Raw genomic sequence first — 20,000 nt, 5'->3', positions numbered from 1 at the left:
TTTAGGCAGAATGCCGTCACCTATTTTTACTAAGAAACTGAACGAGACTCCAGAAACGAAAGAAAGTGAGGAAGAAACAGATGTAGAAATAGAAAAAACTTCCGAAACGAAGGAGACTAAACAGGAAGAAGAGGGATTCACCGAAGAAGATCCTTCTCCTTCCCTTTTTTCGGAAGAAAAGAAGGATCCGGACAAAATCAAAATGGATGAAATGGGAAAGATCCGAGTGAATGGAAAGGATAAAACAAAGGATGAATTTCACTTGCACTTAAAAGAAGCATGCTATAAAAATAACCCAACTTCTTATTCTGGGAATCAAGATATTTCGAAGTTCGAAATACTTAAAGAAGAAAGGAAAAACCTATTATGGTTTCAAAAACCCCTTCTTTTTCTTCTTTTCGACTATAAACGTTGGAATCGTCCAACACGATATATAAAAAGCAATCGGTTTGAAAATGCGGTAAGAAATGAAATGTCACAATATTTTTTTTATACATGTCAAAATGATGGAAAACAAAGAATTTCTTTTACATATCCACCTAGTTTATCAATTTTCTGGGAAATGATAAAAAGAAAGATTTCTTTGGCTACAACAGAAAAATTCTTATATGATGATGAACTATACAATTATTGTATTTATACGAACGAACAAAAAAAAACAGCTTAAGCAATGAATTTGCTAATCGAATTACAGTTCTAGACAAAGGACTTTTTTATATAGATGTACTCGATAAAAAAACTAGATTATGCAATGATAAAACGAAAAATAAAATGGAATATTTGCAAAAAAAAGAAATAAAATTGATACATTAAAAAAATACCAAAAAAGATAAGAGGAGATTCGCCCGCCCCCTACATATTTGATACCCTCACCTACAAAAAAGCTTGTAACACCAAAACCATTCGGAATTCCATCAATTATTTGTCTATCAAAAAATGAAACTAGTTTAGCCAAACCTCTTACACCCTTAATTAAAAAATTTTCGTAAAAAGCATCGATATAACCACGGTTAGCAGACCAATTATATATAATATTTATTAGCTTGTCCCCAAAAATTCTTTTTTGCCCTCTTTTATCAAATAAATTAATTAAGTCAAAAGTTTTTAACGATGAATAAGCGGGTTTATAAAACAAAAAGGCTATAAATATTCCAAAAAAAGCTATACTAACAGACAAAGTTGCATTTATCAAAAATTCATACCAGTCAACAGAATTTTCGAAATTTGAATCTAAAAGATTCATAGATGAGGTTAACCATTTTGTTAATATATCCAAAGCTATTCCTTCTTGATTGAATGGAATTCCTATGATTCCAATGAAGAAAGTAAACAGAATCAATAAAATCAGAGGAAATAACATAGTATTATCCGATTCATGAGGATAGGCAGAAATATTCTTATTGTCAAAATAAATAATAGTAATAAAAGATCGAAGCATTTTTCTTAAATTTCCATTAATTTGATTTTGAAATGGTTTTTTCGAAAAAAGAAACCCTTTCCTTCTTATTCATTGTTAATAAGGTTAATAAAAGAAATTTTTGATTAATTCTTTTCAATCCTTCTTGACCCCATAAAGATATTGAATAAAAAGAACTGCTTTTTTTCCACTATAATTTTTTAAAAAAGCGTTTAAATGCCCTTCAAACGTAAGTAAATAGATTCGAAACATATAAAAAGCGGTTAATCCGGCTGTGAAATAAGCTATTATTGAAAAAATTGGTGAATATATCCAACTATCATTAAGAATTTTGTCTTTGGACCAAAAACAAGCAAGAGGAGGAATACCACAAAGCGAAAGTGTAGCTATTAAAAAAGAGGTTTTTGTAATTGGTACATGTTTTGTTAAACCCCCCATAAGAACCATATTCTGACTTTTATTCGGAGAATATCCAACAACAGTTTCCATTGAATGAATAAGAGATCCAGATCCTCCAAACAATAATGCTTTTGAATAAGCATGAGTAATCAAATGAAATAAAGTAGCTCGATAAGAACCCATACCTAGAGCTAACATCATATAACCCAATTGAGACATTGTAGAATAAGCTAAACTTATCTTAATATCTTTTTGAGCAAGAGCTAAGGTTCCTCCTAGTAGTACTGTTATTATACCTATAAAAGAAATTCCATACATTATGGAAGGTAGAATTAGGAAAAGAGGCAGCAGTTGAGCAACTAAAAAAATTCCCGCGGCGACCATGGTAGCAGCATGGATGAGAGCTGAAATAGGCGTAGGCCCCTCCATAGCATCAGGTAACCATACATGAAGGGGAAATTGGGCCGATTTAGCAACTGCACCGGCAAATAACAAGAAAGCACATAAAATACAAAATAAGGAATTCACTTCGTTAGTATTAATTAAATTTTTAAATATTTCAAACAAATCTCGAAACTCGAAACTGCCTGTTATCCAATAAAAACCTAAAATTCCTAATAATAAGCCAAAATCTCTTACACGATTAGTCACAAACGCTTTTTGACAAGCATTTGCGGCAATAGGTCGTGTGAACCAAAAACCTATTAATAGATATGAGCACATTCCAACTAATTCCCAAAAAATATAAATTTGGATTAAATTCGAACTAGTAACTAATCCCATCATAGAAGTATTGAAAAAACTCATATACGCAAAAAATCTCAAATATCCTTGATCATGAGACATATAATTATGACTATAAATAAGAACCAGAATTGCAACAGTAGTTATTAACATTGACATAATAGAAGTAAGTGGATCTATTAAGTAGCCAAATTCTAAAGAAAAATCATTATTAATCGTCCAAGACCATAAATATTGATAAATAGAATTATTATTTATTTGTTGAATAGCCAGCTTCATGGAAAAAAGCATAACTATACTTAATAACAAAATACTCGAAAAAGCCCATATACGTCGAAGATTTTTTGTTGCCATCGGAAAAAAGAAAAGTCCAGATCCTATTAACAAAGGAACTAGAAGTGGAAGAAAAGGTATAATCCATGCATATTGGTATATATGTTCCATAATATACTAGAATAGAAAATTTTTGTATTTAATGAATTTAAATTATTTTGTTTACAATTCACTGGCTCTTGTCTCTTTTGAAAGAAGTCAATCAATAAACATAACTTTTTGAAGCCTATGAAGTAGGAAACTAAAAAAAATTTCCCTTTTATTTCCATTTAATTTATTTCAAATATATATTTAAAACATCCAAATTCGACTAAACAAATTCATTTATTGGGATCATTTCACTTTGCAAAGAAATAAATAAAAGTTTTTCAATTAAGATAGGGGTGCATCAAATTTTGAATGTGATTTATCACGTACATCGAAATTGAATCCAACACATGAAAAATAAACAGGGATATAACTCAAAATTAGTATTCATTATTAAATTATTAATATTAAATTTTAATTAATCTTACTCGATTTCATACGAATTTTTTTATGGACATTCTAGGCAGGAGAATTTTTCATTTCTCCTAATCAAATATTTTCGATTAGTTCTATCGAAATATAGAAAATTTATTTCTAGTTTCTATTTATAGTTATCCTTTTCAATTTTTTTATTAAAAAAAAGATATCACCTAGAATCTAAATACATAGATAATTAATAGAAAATACGGATTCATTTGAACAATAGATGTCTTTCACATCCAACTATAACACTAAATAATGAATTTTTTCAATTTTAAATGGCAGTTCCAAAAAAATGTACTTCGATTTACAAAAAGCGTATTCGTAAAAATCTTTGGAAAAAAGGGGGGTATTGGGCGGCATTAAGAGCCTTTTCGTTAGCAATATGAATTTCTAACGGGAATTCGAAAAGTTTTTTTGTACGAAAAATAAGTAATCAAACATTGGAATAATCGAAATCAACCTGACTAAAAAAAAATGGTATATGGTATAACAAATTCGAAATAATTCAATTTTTTGTTTAGAATAAAAAAATCGAAAATAAAGGATTTAGGGAGGTTTGTAGTTATAAATTACTATTTTTTTGAACTAGAAAATTTTGTAACTTTTTCTTATGATATGGAGAATAAGAAATCTTATGACAACACTAACATAGTACTTTATGTTTTTTGTTGAAAAATTATCGATATATAATCTATATATCGAAGAGTTCATCAACTTCTTTTTTTATTTTAGTTTATTATTTAAAAGATAAATGATGGGGATTTTTTTCCCAATCAACCTTTTTTTTTGTCAAAAAAATGAAAAGTTTTCTCGACTTATAGAATTTGTAGATTTTATAAAAAAAGGGCAAATCAAAAACGGTTAAACGTTAACTTACAGAAGGAATATTTCTTGAAATTGCTTTATTATATATTCGTCCAGTTTAAATCAATCAAAAAATCCTTTCGTTTTTGTAGACGCAAATTTTTTTTAATACGTTTCCATAGGGATCAAAACTTTTTTATATGATTCAGTTTAATACTTAAGAAGAAAAATTCTACCAATTAATTGCTTTTTTTGGATAAAAAACTATCCATTTACTGAAAAGAAAGTCCAAGGGTCTATGTATTTGTTATTTTTGAAATCCGCTAAAAAATGGAATTAATCTCATTACTAACTGAAAAGAAAATCAGAAAGAACTTTGTTGAGGTCTATCCTGGAATGAAAGGAAGAATTTTCTAGTTAGAGAGGTTTCAGTTCATGAAAACAGAAACTACATGAGAGTCCATTGACAGATTAAAGCACTCTTATGAAAAAAAAATTCACGAAAAATAAAAAAAAAAACCTTAAATAATATATAATTATTACTATGAATATGAACCATTTCAATTTGTGAATAAAAAAGAATTTGCAAACCGAACTGGTTCGAAAAAAATGTTGGATTGAATTAATCTCGACGATTGACTAAAAACGGGTTATTATGATTTCAAACAAGCCGCTATGGTGAAATCGGTAGACACGCTGCTCTTAGGAAGCAGTGCGAGAGCATCTCGGTTCGAGTCCGAGTGGCGGCATGCCATCTTACAAATTCTGACAAAATTTCAAAAGTCCTATAACCGAAAATAAATAATGAAAATGAAATAAATTTTTTTCTTAATTTCCGTTTCATAATTTGTAATTGAAGGATTTTTTTATTTATATATTCTATATGATATTATCGACTTTAGAGCAGATTTTAACTCATATTTCCTTTTCGATGGTTTCCGCAGTAATTATACTCCATTTGATAACTTTATTCGTCAATGAAATAGTAGGTATTATTGGGGAATTTCGTTCTGGGGTGAAGATTTTAACTCATATTTCCTTTTCGATGGTTTCCCCACAAAGATTATCTATGGTTGAACCCCATAATTGTTCCTTTATTGGGACTATGTTTCTATTTATTTTTGTTTCTAATTGGTCAGGGGCTCTTTTACCTTGGAAAATCATACAGCTACCTCACGGGGAGTTAGTTGCACCCACAAATGATATAAATACTACTGCTGCTTTAGCTTTACTCACGGCAGTCGCCTATTTCTATGCGGGTCTTACAAAAAAAGGATTAGGTTATTTTGGTAAATACATTCAACCAACTCCAATTCTTTTGCCCATTAACATCTTAGAAGATTTCACAAAACCTCTATCACTTAGTTTTCGACTTTTCGAAAATATATTAGCCGATGAATTAGTAGTTGTTGTTCTTGTTTCTTTAGTACCTTTAGTGGTTCCTATACCTGTCATGTTTCTTGGATTATTTACAAGTGGTATTCAGACTCTTATTTTTGCAACTTTAGCCGCAACTTATATAGGCGAATCCCTGGAAGGTCATCATTGATTCGTCTTAGGAAGAGTCTATCTTAGTTTAAATCCAAGTAAGGTAATATATATGTGTGGCTCAAGATACTCTATCAAGATATTTGATTAAGAGGTTCTATCAAGATAATCTATTTTATTTCGAGCATAGAAATATACAAATACATACAGTCTAGCGGTATCCGATTGACTCAAAAATAGAGCGGTTTACGTTATGTAAGAAATCCATGTATATTTTATATTAGATATTGCCAAGTTATATATGAACCGATAGTTAATTTTTCTTACTTGAATTTCGATAGAGATACCAACCGACGAAGTCTTTCAGGTTCGTTTATGACTGCGAATTGAATGAATAAACAGACAAAATAAAGAAAAAGATCGAAAAACGATTAATGATTCGAAAAAGGGAATAGAAAAACGCAAGTTCTTTTGATTCAGAAAGACTCACCAAGTAGGAACTAAAAAAGATGAAGTCTTTCTAATGATCTAATGGTTTAATAATATTCTTATTTCCATTTTCAATTTGGCATTGTTAGTTATTTCGACTGGATTAATATTAGCAATGGAATAATTAAGTCATAATGCATTGGTTGATTGTATCATTAACCATTTATTTTTTTTGTCTGTGAGGAACTTATCATGAATCCACTGATTTCTGCCGCTTTCGTTATTGCTGCTGGATTGGCTGTAGGGCTTGCTTCTATTGGACCTTGAGTTGGTCAAGGTACTGCCGCGGGACAAGCTGTAGAAGGTATTGCCAGACAGCCCGAAGCAGAAGGAAAAATACGGGGTACTTTATTACTTAGTTTAGCTTTTATGGAAGCTTTAACAATTTATGGATTGGTTGTAGCATTAGCACTTTTATTTGCGAATCCTTTTGTTTAATTCGAGAAAAGAAAAAGAAATATAAGAAATACGTATTGCTTTTCTAGTCTTGAACTCGGAGGATGCTTTTTCACATTTATAGTGAAAAATTGCTCCTACAGAATTACTTATTCGTTGAGAAAATAATACGCGGGAAGGACTTCATTTGAGGATGAAGAATTCGTGTTACCCACTCGCTTTCTTCCTTCCTTCCCCTTCTTAGTTCGAGGAAGAATTGTTGCAACAAAAGGAGTATTTCGCAATTCACATGAAACCGAGTACCTAATTAGGAATTCTATTCCAATAAGTTAAGTATTCTTTTTATTGGGAATCTCAATTCAAAAAAAATGCATTTCGAATTTAGAAGTAGTAAAAAAGTTAAAAAATACAACGATTTTCTAGTTTATCTATAAGAGGAGATCATATGAAAATTGTAACCGATTCTTTCGTTTTCTTGGGTCACTAGCCATCCGCCGGGAGTTTCGGGTTTAATACCGATATTTTAGCAACAAATCTAATAAATCTCAGTGTAGTGCTTGGTGTATTGATCTTTTTTGGAAAGGGAGTGTGTGCGGGTTGTTTATTTCAAGAATAGGTTGGATTCAACCAACTGTAACTCTACCGCTTTTTCTTTATAATCAGGGCGAAAGTTGCATGATTTCACGAATGACTTCTGAAATCAATAATAAATAAAGAAATGTAAGAACTATAGCATTTCGGGATTTGTTAGTAACTATACTTTGATTCTCTATCAACCAATAATAATAATGTGGGATCATTACCATAACATGGTTAAAACTTAAATTGTTTGAAGTCCAGATACAGCAGGGTATTCTTTCTACCACTCTGTTAATACTTAATATACCGAATACCGAGACTTTTTTTCAATTAAATAAAGAAAAATAGTTAGAAATCTTTCGATATAGAACACTCATGTCGATAAAATGATTTGAATCCCTTAATCTCTTGTTATTGAAAAAACGTTTATGCTTTTTTATTACTATTAAGGAAATAAATGCCAAAGGCCAAGTCGATGACCTACATATAAAGTAACACAAATTTTTGGATTTGAATAAAAAAAACAACTTTGATGACTTATCTATTTTTCTATTTTGTTTGGGTCAGAAGAGTCCTCCGAATTTTCTAGTCTTGATTAATTATCGGTTTTTTTTTTTGCATATGAACAGAGAAGGGAGGATAGGTTCATTACAGTCAAAAAAGATATGGAAATTTTCCATAAATAATTGAAGTAATTGAGCGTGAGAGCCAAATGAATTGAAAGATTCAAGTTTGGTTCGGGAAGGGGTCATGAATGTTTTGAAATGAATGGAAAGATAATCCACTTTCATTAAGTGATTTATTAGATAATCGAAAACAGAGGATCTTGAATACTATTCGAAATTCAGACGAACTACGCGGAAAGGCCATTGAACAGTTGGAAAAAGCCAGGGCTCGCTTAAAGAAAGTCGAAATAGACGCGGATCAGTTTCAAGTGAATGGATATTCTGAAATAGAACGCGAAAAAATGAATTTGATTAATTCAACTTATAAAACTTTAGAACAATTCGAAAATTATAAAAACGAAACCATTCAGTTTGAACAACAAAAAGCGATTAATCAAGTCCGACAACGGGTTTTTCAACAAGCCTTACAATGAGCTCTAGGGACTCTGAATAGTTCTTTGAACAATGAGTTACATTTACGGACCATCAATGCTAATATTGGCATGTTTGGTGCGATGAACAAAATAACTGATTAGTCCTTCTAGTTAATTGTATGTAGGTATTATTTTTTTGTTTCCAAAAGAAAAACGAATTAAGAAAGACTCATGGCAACCATTCGAGCAGACGAAATTAGAAAAATTATCCGTGAACGTATTGAAGGATATAATCGAGAAGTAAACGTTGTAAATACCGGCACCGTACTTCAAGTGGGTGACGGCATTGCTCGTATTCATGGTCTTGATGAAGTAATGGCAGGGGAGTTAGTAGAATTTGAAGAGAGGACAATAGGTATTGCTCTGAATTTGGAATCAAATAATGTTGGTGTTGTATTAATGGGTGACGGTTTGATGATACAAGAAGGAAGTTCTGTAAAAGCAACCGGAAGAATTGCTCAGATACCCATGAGTGAGGCTTATTTGGGTCGTGTTATAAATGCTCTAGCTAAACCTATTGATGGTCGGGGAGAAATTGCAGCTTCTGAATCTCGGTTAATTGAATCTCCCGCTCCCGGTATTATTTCGAGACGTTCCGTATATGAGCCTCTTCAAACCGGGCTTATTGCTATTGATTCAATGATCCCTGTAGAACGTGGTCATCGAGAATTAATTATCGGAGACAGACAAACTGGTAAAACAGCAGTAGCCACAGATACGATTCTCAACCAACAAGGACAAAATGTAATATGTGTTTATGTAGCTATTGGACAAAAAGCATCTTCTGTCGCGCAGGTAGTTACTAACTTTCAGGAAAGGGGGGCAATGGAGTACACTATTGTGGTAGCCAAAACAGCGGATTCCCCCGCTACATTACAGTACCTTGCTCCTTTTACCGGAGCGGCGCTAGCGGAATATTTTATGTACCGTGAACGACACACTTTAATCATTTATGATGATCTTTCCAAACAAGCACAAGCTTTTTCGACAAATGTCGCTTCTATTACGAAGGCCGCCTGGGCGTGAAGCTTATCCAGGAGATGTTTTTTATTTGCATTCACAACTTTTGGAAAGAGCCGCTAAATCAAGTTCTCGTTTAAGTGAAGGAAGTATGACTGCTTTACCAATAGTCGAGACCCAATCAGGAGATGTTTTAGCTAATATTCCTACTAATGTAATTTCGATTACAGATGGACAAATATTTTTATCCGCTGATCTATTCAATGTTGGAATCAGGCCGGCTATTAATGTGGGTATTTCTGTTTCTCGGGTAGGATCCGCCGCTCAAATTAAAGCCATGAAAAAGTAGCTGGTAAATTAAAATTGGAAATGGCGCAATTTGCCGAATTAGAAGCTTTTGCACAATTTGCTTCTGATCTTGATAAAGCTACTCAGAATCAGTTGGTAAGGGGGCAACGATTACGTGAATTGCTCAAACAGCCCCAATCCGCCCCTCTCACGGTCGAAGAGCAGGTAATGACTATCTATACCGGCACGAACGGTTATCTTGATTCATTAGAACTTGAGCAAGTAAGGAAATATCTTGTCGAATTACGTACTTATGTAAAAACGAATAAACCGGAGTTGCAAGAAATCATATCTTCTACCAAGACATTTACTGAGGAAGCAGAGGCCCTTTTAAAGGAAGCTATTCAAGAACAAATAAACGTTTTCTATTTCAGGAACAAGCATAAAGAAATCGATCTCTCTTCGTTTTTTTATTCTTTTTTTATTAAAAAAAAATGTCGTTTTTCACATGGATATAGAAAAAATATATGGAAATATATTGCGTCCAATAGGATTTGAACCTATACCAAAGGTTTAGAAGACCTATGTCCTATCCATTAGACCATGGACGCTTTTGATTCCTATTTTTTAGCATTTTTTATTTTATTAAAACTTATTTTTTGTTTTGAAAAAACATATGTGAGATGAGACAATTTTTTTGAATTGTGTATTCAACTCAATGATGCATTAATGAATACATAATAGAGTGGGTAGCGGGAATCGAACCCGCATCGTTAGCTTGGAAGGCTAGGGGTTATAGTCGACGTTGATTTCTTCTTTTTAACGTCTCTAATTCAAAACCGAACATGAAACTTTGGTTTCATTCGGCTCCTTTATGGAAAATGGAGAATTCCCAAATATGAAGTTTAAATTAAGGTGGGAACGAAATTACAAAACAAAAGAGAATTCATTTCACCCATAACATCTATGTCAGCTTTTTGTATGAATGCATTTAATTCAGAACAACTTACTTTCTAGATGATCCCTCTAGAAAAAGCGATTCTAACAATCTTTCTAGTTACTTCGTTCTCTATTTTTAGTTGAGAGAATCCTAAGGAAAAGTATTTTGTTTCTGCCGAGCTAAAACAAAAAGAAATATGTTGATTGAAGCCTCTAGTAAACTAAAGTCATCATTTAATAGCTATTTTGCTTCTCTCTAGAAAAAAATAGAAGATTTAGTTACGATTAGAAACCCTTTTTTATCTTCATCCATGGATCTTTTACTTATACTGATTCGATTGGAAGTATTGATCCATTTCAATTTAAATACAATTTTCTGTTTCGTAATTTCATAATCCCAAAATTCCACTTTTAATTGACTTTTGGATACAAATTACGAGAATGTATAATTTTCCTCAAACTTTTCATTGAGAGGGAAAGGATTAATTCCTTTTAAGAAATAAAGTTTTTGATCGGAATATTAATCAAACCGGCAGACCCCTTAACTATTAAAGGGTTATATGAAACGAATCACACTTTTACCACTAAACTATACCCGCTACAGTTGGATTATTGTATCCAAATACAACTTTTGTCGAACATTCAAATTAGACGTAATCAAGACAGGATTATAAAAGAATCATGAAATTTGGAGTATTGGCATTTTTGTTGGAGGATTTGATGAGATTATGAAAAGATAGTTGAATAACTAAAAAATAGAAGAAATAGATAGAATAAATGGGGACGAAAAGATAATAATAAATAGCGTGTTGGGTCTATTTTATTATTGTGCTTTTGTTTTCATAATAAGCATTTTTTTTTATCATTATCAAAATCCAATAAATAGTTTTTTTTAGTCTAGATCCTATGAATCCGTTAAAACAAAAAAAGGCCTGGCGAGGGACGGATTAGGCCAGGCCGTGGGAATCAAAAAGGCCCTTTCGGGTGAAGAAGTCTTTCTTTTTATCTTTTCTTTCTATATTTGAATATTCTCTATTGTCTATTGATATTCAGTCTTTTTGTTTGTATATATTCTATTATTTTTTATTTTAATAGAAAATAGATTTGAAATTGAATCTTTTAATGAATCCTTCGAATCTTTCTTACTTTATCGAACGGGTTGGAATTAAAAAAAAAACTCGTACTTAATGTTGTATTACACAATACAACTTGTATATTTTGTATATATTATATATAGTTATATAAACCGTATTGTTATATAGATTCTATTTCGAATTTTGCTAAATTATTTTTTTAATATTTGACAATTCCTTTTTTCTTTTTAACGGGGAGAGATGGCTGAGTGGACGAAAGCGTCGGATTGCTAATCCGTTGTACGAGTCATTCTTATCGAGGGTTCGAATCCCTCTCTTTCCGTTTCCTTTGATAGTGGAATCTTACTATTTGATTTCTGTTTTAAAGTTCTTAAATCTTTTTGGATTTTTTTTTCAAAATATAACGAAAAAAATGACAAATCTAGGATAGCATTCTAATAAGTTTTAATTAGAAAATCAATTTCGTCTATATAGAATAGAATTCTATAAAAATAGATGAAAATAAAGAAAAGAACCCCTTTTATTCTTCGCGTCCAGGATTACGTCCCGGATCATTAGATAGGAATCCGAAAATGAAGAGAGAAACAAAGAATATTACTACTGTGTAAACAAAGAGTTTTAGAGTAAGCATTACACAATCTCCAAGGTCCTTTTTTTTTGTAAAAAGAGAATAGATTCTCTATTTTTATACCATATATCCCATAATTAATTTGAATTTGATTTGACGTCTAAACCCGAAAAAGTTTTTAAAAATCGAAAACAATTTTTGTAATTGTAAAAAATCAATAAAAAAATGAAGTTAGTATTATCTTACTTATCCATAGTTTTCTTATACCTACTTGTTGATCTTATGGAGGATCAAACTTTTTCATTTACGAAAAAGAGTTATAATCAGAAAACGAAGCAATATGGATTGTGTCGATGCAAAAATTTGAACGTTTTAATCAAGAGTTCATATGGCAAGACTTATCCGATTTTATCAATTATTTAGTATTAGAATATTAGAATCATTTTTCTCGAAAAAATAATTCATTGTTATTGTTCTAGGACACGATGAAAGAGCTCATCGAAAACTTACAGCAGCTTGCCAAACAAAGGCTAATAGAAAAAAAAGTAAAGGTATAACTGGCATAAAATCTACGATTGGACTCAAAAAAGCGTAAGCCTCAGGTAATTTGGCGAATAAAAAACTACTCGAATAAAGGGCAGAATTAAGACAGATCAAACTAAAGATATTAAGCATAACAAACATTTTTTTTATTACATTTTGATTGAGTTATTGATAGAAAGACAAAATGAAGAAAAAGGGCCTTCTTTTTTTTTGAACTTACTCACTCAATCAAAAAACCTTCTACTCTCTGTCGTGAATAGAAGAAATTCTACTTTCATACAATATCTTAATGGAATTCTATGTAATGATCAATAAATTCATTTGAATTCGATACGTACACGTATCAAAATACTAACAACGGAATCGAATCGATTTTTTAGCTATTTGGGCTGGAATTGACGAACAATTAATAACAATATTAGTGTTTAGTAGTGTAGAATAGAAATATAAGTGGGGCGTGGCCAAGTGGTAAGGCATCGGGTTTTGGTCCCGCTATTTGGAGGTTCGAATCCTTCCGTCCCAGAGCCAGAGCATATGTAATTTAAGATTGCATTTTTCGGTTTCTAAAGTTTAATAGTGGAGAGAATTGGATTCCTTCTATTAATGATTGATTTTAATAAAAATGAATTATTTTTTTTCCCATTTCATCAAATGAAAGGAAGTTAAGTGTTCAAATGACACACGGATACAAGTGAATTCGTTGGAGATTTAGGCAAGATGGGTTTATAGATTACATACACTGATTTGAATTCCAAAAAAAGATTGCCCTTAAGCATATATACATCCCCAATGTATTTCTATATAATATAGAAAGAGGGTAGTTCTTTTTTTATTCATCCCGGCAAAGAAAGTTGATTTTCCAACCTATTATTAAATTTTGATTTATTTTTTGATTCTTCATTTATTAATAACGGTCGAGCTCAAAAAGAAACATGGATTTGTATTTCTTAGGGATAGTTCCTTTATTTTATTGTAAAAAAAGAAGCATTCCATTACTTAAAATATCTTATAATAACTTAAGATATATTCCATACCCATGTATTGGCTGTTCTGACTAAACCAATGACTATTCATGATTTCATAATTGAATTAACCGCATACCGGTTCCAAATTTGAAGAATGTTATTGTAAAACTTCGTTTGAAACGATGTGGTAGAAAGCAACGTGCGACTTGAAGGACATGATCCGTTGTGGATTCTTAGTATCCATCATTCTCTAATAAAGGATGCTCTTGACTCGACATCCTTTGTTCTGTTCCACTCGAACCTGCATTGTCTTTTTTGTCGGGGTGGAATGAAACTAGTACATGATGGAGCTCGAGGAATAAAGTATTGAGCTATTTCTCAAGGGAAAAGAGAAGGGTCTAGGGTTAGTGTCAATCAATAAGCCGGACCAACTTCGTAAGTATATCTTTGACAGAAAAATCGAAAGGATAAAAAAAAGTTTCTAATCCCAAAGGTAAATTGTTTATTGGAATTGCTAAAACCTTGTCGATAATATGATAATTATATATATCGTCGGGAATCTGACGTCCTTATGATTCTATTCTTTGATAGAACAAAATAACAAAAAGGGCATGTTGCTGCCATTTTTGAAAGTATTCCTAATCAACGAAGTAATGTCTAAACCCAATGATTAAAAAAAAAAAAGATAAAGATTTCCGGAACAAGGAAATACCTTTTTAATTGTTAATTGTCATAACACTTGGATTTGGATCAGAATTTCGAATTCAAATCGATTCTAAATGAGACAAAAGGGTATTTGAGACTGCTCAATAAATGAAATGCAAGATTTTCGTTTGAGCTATTCTACTTGAGTTATGAGTATACAAATGATTTTTTTTTAGGAAATAAAGAAATGAAAAGGACTTAATTAGTCTAATTCATTTGATGATTTTATGGGCTTATTTGATCGGGCATTCTAATTTATATATACCTAACTTTGAATCATTTTTCTCGAGCCGTACGAGGAAAAAACCTCCTATACGTTTCCAAGGGAGGGTGTTGTTGATCTAATCTATCCCAATGAGCCGTCTATCAAATCGTTGCAATTGATGTCGGTGCCGAAGAGAAGGAAGAGATTTGCAGAAAGTGGGTTTTTATGATCCGATAAAAAGTCAAACTTATTTAAATGTTCCTCTTATTCTAGAGTTTCTTGAAAAAGGTGCTCAACTGACAGAAACTGTTTTTGATATTTTAAAGAGGGCGGACATTTTTAAAGAATTTCGGCTTAATCAAACGAAGTTTAATTAATCAAATAAAAAACAAAGATAATACGGTTGTAGTTTGGTAGAACTTTTTTTCTTCTTTTTCTATTCTTGTAGATTTCTTATGTAGTGTCAATCCAACACAAAAATTTTCTTATATTATATATTTGACTTTTTCAACTTGGATTTCCAAATATATTATATATTGTATATATCGTATTTCTATTTATAATATTCGAATAATTCGATTAAAGAAAATCTTTATCATAATCATATATTTAAATTAAATAAAAATAATATTAAATAAAGAAATTCAAAAATATTAATATTTGTATTTTTTTCTATTTATATTGACAAGAGTATATTGAACAAATATAATTCAATTTTGAAGTCAAAATAAGTAGAAAAAATGAAATGGTTTATTTCGGTCTTAGGCCCCAAAAATAGGTTTTTATTCAAGGGTGTGTTGGATTTTTTCCAATATAGAACTTGGATCCAAAAAATGGATAATAATATTTGGTCTAGAAATGTATTTTCTCTAAGAAATTTTTTGATTGTCGTCTGATTTGTTTGCTTTTATGTTCGGAATCGATTCGAAAACTTTGTTCGGATTTCTTCCTAATTCGAAGTTTTGATTCCATTCCATTTTTTTTATCTCGATTGTATCTACATAACATATCTATTTCTTTTTCGGGTTGCTAACTCAATGGTAGAGTACTCGGCTTTTAAGTGCGGCTAGAATATTTTACATATTTGGATGAAGCAACGAATTCGTCTACATCATCGGTAGAGTTTATAGGACCACGACTGATCTTGAAAGGAAATGAATGGAAAAAAGAGCATGTCGTATCAATATAAAATTCGGAGAATATTTCATTCTTACCGAATTGGATGCAACAAAAATAGAGAATCTGTTGATGAATTTACCCATCTCCGAGGTATCTATTATTTCATAATAAAATATCTTGTTTTGACTGTATCGCACTATGTATTATTTGATAACCCAAGAAACCTGCTATTTTTCCTTTTGTTTTCGGGATCAATTGAGATGGAAGAATTCCAAGGACATAGACAACTAGATAAGTCTTGGAAACATAAATTTTTCTATCCACTTATCTTTCAGGAATATGTTTATGCATTTGCATATGATCATAGTTTAAATAAAGCGATTTTGTTGGAAAATTCGGGTGACAAGAAATATAGTTTACTAATTGTAAAACGTTTAATTACTCGAATGTATCAACAGAATCATTTGATTCTTTCTGCTAATGATTCGAGCCAAAATGATATTTTGGGGTACAAGCACCAAACGAATTTGTATTCGCAAATGATGACAGAAGGGTTTGCTGTCATTGTAGAAATTCCATTTTCCCCGTTATTAATATCTTCCCGCGGGGAAAAAGAAGAAAAAGAAATAGTAAAATCTCATAATTTGCGATCTATTCATTCAATATTTCCTTTTTTAGAGGACAAATTCTTCCATTTAAATTATGTGTTAGATATATTAATAACTTACCCTGCCCATCTAGAAATCTTGGTTCAAACTCTTCGCTACTGGTTGAAAGATGCCTCTTCTTTACATTTAGTAAGATTTTTTCTTATGAGTCTCATAATTTAAATAGTCTTATTATTCCAAAGGAATTCATTTCCTTTTTGAAAAAAAGGAATCAAAGATTATTCTTGTTCCTATATAATTTCCATGTATGCGAATACGAATCTTGTTTTGTTTTTCTCCGCAACCAATCCTCTTATTTATGATCAACCTCTTTTGGAACCCTTATTGAACGAATTTTTTTTCTACAAAAAAATAAAATATTTAGTAAAAGTTTTTACTAAGGATTTTGGGTTATCCTATGGCTTTTCAGAGAACCTTTCCCGCATTATGTTAGGTATCAAGGAAAATCAATTCTAGCCTCAAAAGGGACATCTCTTTTGATGCATAAATGGAAAAATTACCTTATCCATTTCTGGCAATGTAATTTTTCTAGTGTGGTCTCAACCAAAAAGACTCTATATCAATCGATTATCAAACCATTCCTTAGACTTTATGGGTTTTCTTTCAAATGTGCGACTCAATTCTTCAGTAATACGGAGTCAAATGTTCGAAAATGCATTTCTAATAGAGAATATTATTAAGAAATTCGATGCCACAGTTCCAATTATTCCTCTGGTTGGATCGTTGGCTAAAGCGAAATTTTGTAATGTATTAGGGCATCCCGTTAGTAAGTCGGTCTTGGCCGATTTATCCGATTCTGATATTATTGATCGATTTGGACGTATATGTAGAACTATTTTTCATTATTATAGTGGCTCTTCAAGAAAAAAAAGTTTGTATCGAATAAAGTATATACTTCGATTTTCTTGTGCTAGAACTTTGTCTCGTAAACACAAAAGTATTGTACGTGCTTTTTTTGAAAAGATTAGGTTCAGAATTTTTAGAGGAATTCTTTACAGAGGACGAAAAAGTTCTTTCTTTGATCTTACCAAGGGATTCTTCTATCTAACGGGGATTCTATAGAGGGCGCATTTGGTATTTGGATATTATTTGTATCCATAATTTGTCCAACGATGAATGATTGATTATGAGACTTTTTAAATGAAATTGAAATTCTATCTAAACGAATAGGGGATAAGATAAAAAATTCATTTTTCTACTGAAATGCTTATGGAGTAAGGGTTGAATTCATTGAGTATTCAACTTTGTTTGAGTCCCCTAGGAGGGGAACTAAGTTTGAAATTTTTACATAGGGAAAGCCGTGTGCAATGAAAAATGCAAGCACGGTTTGGGGAGGGGTTTTTCTTTTTTTAACAAGGAAATAATCTACTCCATCCGATTGGTTCCGGGTTCGAGTCCCGGGCAACCCATTTTTTCTATTGAAATCATATTTTCTATTGTAAGTCAGTAGAACAAAATATTTTCTTTGTGTGTCGGTAAAAAAAAAATGCTTTTTTGGAGAGAGATACTATTTCACCAATCGAGTCACAGGTATCTAACATATTTATACCTAACGATTTTCCAATTCGATCCGATCTATTAGTTCGTAGAACTATTTACTCGATCGCAGACATTTCTGGAACACCTCTAACAGAGGGACAAATAGTCCATTTTGAAAGAACTTATTGTCAACCTCTTTCCGATATGAATCTATCTGATTCAGAAAAGAAGAACTTGCATCAGTATCTCAATTTCAATTCAAACATGGGTTTTATTTACACTCCATGTTCTGAGAAATATTTACTATCGGAAAAGAGGAAAACACGGAGTCTTTGTCTAAAGAAATGCGTTGAGAAAGGGCAGATGTATAGAACCTTTCGACGAGATAGTGCTTTTTCAACTCTCTCAAAATGGAATCTATTCCAAACATATATTCCATGGTTCCTTACTTCGACAGGGTACAAATATCTAAATTTTCTATTTTTAGATACTTTTTCAGACCTATTACCGATACTAAGTAGCAGTCAAAATTTTTTATCTATTCTTCATGATATTAGGCACGGATCAGGTATATCATGGCGAATTCTTCAGAAAAATTTGTGTCTTCCATAATGGAATCTGATAAGTGAGATTTCGAGTAAGTGTTTACATAATCTTCTTCTGCCCGAAGAAATGATTCATCGAAATAATGAGTCACCATTGATATGGACATATCTGGCATCGCCAAATGTTCGGGAGTTCTTCTATTCAATCCTTTTCCTTCTTCTTGTTGTTGGATATCTCGTTCGTACACATCTTCTCTTTGTTTTCCGAGCCTCTAGTGAGTTACAGACAGAGTTCGAAAAGGTAAAATCTTTGATGATTCCATCATACATGATTGAGTTGCGAAAACTTCTAGATAGGTATCCTACATCGGAACCGAATTCCTTCTGGTTAAAGAATATCTTTTTGGTTGCTTTAGAACAATTAGGAGATTCCCTAGCAGAAATGCGGGGTTCTGCTTCTGGCGACAACATGCTATTGGGTGGTGGTCCCGGTCCCACTTATGGGTTCAAATCAATACGTTCTAAGAAAAAAGATTTGAATATTAATCTCATCGATATCATCGATCTCATAAGTATCATACCAAATCCCATCAATCGAATCACTTTTTCGAGAAATACGAGACATCTAAGTCATACAAGTAAAGAGATCTATTCATTGATAAGAAAAAGAAAAAGGGTGAACGGTGATTGGATTGATGATAAAATCGAATCCTGGGTCGCAAGCAGTGATTCGATTGATGATGAAGAAAGAGAATTCTTGGTTCAGTTCTCCACTTTAACGACAGAAAAAAGGATTGATAAAATTTTATTGAGTCTGACTCATAGTGATCATTTATCAAAGAATGACTCTGGTTATCAACTGATTGAACAACCGGGAGAAATTTACTTACGATACTTAGTTGACATACATAAAAAGTATCTAATGAATTATGAGTTCAATACATCTTGTTTAGCAAAACGACGAGTATTCCTTGCTCATTATCAGACAATCACTTATTCACAAACCCCGTGTGGGGCTAATAGTTTTCATTTCCCATCTCATAGAAAACCCTTTTCGCTCCGCTTAGTTCTATCCCCCTCTAGAGGTATTTTAGTGATAGGTTCTATAGGAACTGGACGATCCTATTTGGTCAAATACCTAGCGACAAACTCCTATGTTCCTTTTATTACGGTATTTCTGAATAAGTTGCTGGATAACAAGCCTAAAGGTTTTCTTATTGATGCTAGTGACTATATTGATGCTAGTGACGATATTGATGCTAGTGACGATATTGACGCTAGTGACGATATCGATCGTGACCTTGATACGGAGCTGGAGCTGCTAACTATGATGAATGCGCTAACTACGGATATGATGCCGGAAATAGACCAATTTTCTATCACCCTTCAATTCGAATTAGCAAAAGCAATGTCTCCTTGCATAATATGGATTCCAAACATTCATGATCTGGATGTGAATGAGTCGAATTACTTATCCCTCGGTCTATTCGTGAACTATCTCTCCAGGGATTGTGAAAGAGGGTCCACTAGAAATATTCTTGTTATTGCTTCGACTCATATTCCTCAAAAAGTGGATCCCGCTCTAATCGCTCCGAATCAATTAAATACATGCATTAAGATACGAAGGCTTCGTATTCCACAACAACGAAAGCACTTTTTCACTC

The 20,000-nt window shown here is 32.0% G+C and overlaps 1 long non-coding RNA gene and 1 other non-coding gene across 2 annotated transcripts in view; both read right to left on the bottom strand.

Moving 5' to 3' along the window:
- LOC145613182 (uncharacterized) overlaps positions 1-20,000 on the bottom strand; it is an 81,989-nt gene that overhangs the window by 5,155 nt on the left and 56,834 nt on the right. The window lies entirely within an intron of this gene.
- On the bottom strand, positions 10,046-10,117 carry TRNAR-UCU (transfer RNA arginine (anticodon UCU)). Its single transcript has one exon. It is a non-coding gene; the product is annotated as a tRNA-Arg (tRNA).

This window comes from Chenopodium album, chromosome 25, assembly GCF_948465745.1.
Source record: "Chenopodium album chromosome 25, dcCheAlbu1.1, whole genome shotgun sequence".
Classification (NCBI taxonomy): Eukaryota; Viridiplantae; Streptophyta; class Magnoliopsida; order Caryophyllales; family Amaranthaceae; genus Chenopodium; species Chenopodium album.
This window is presented reverse-complemented; position numbering and strand designations above follow the sequence as displayed.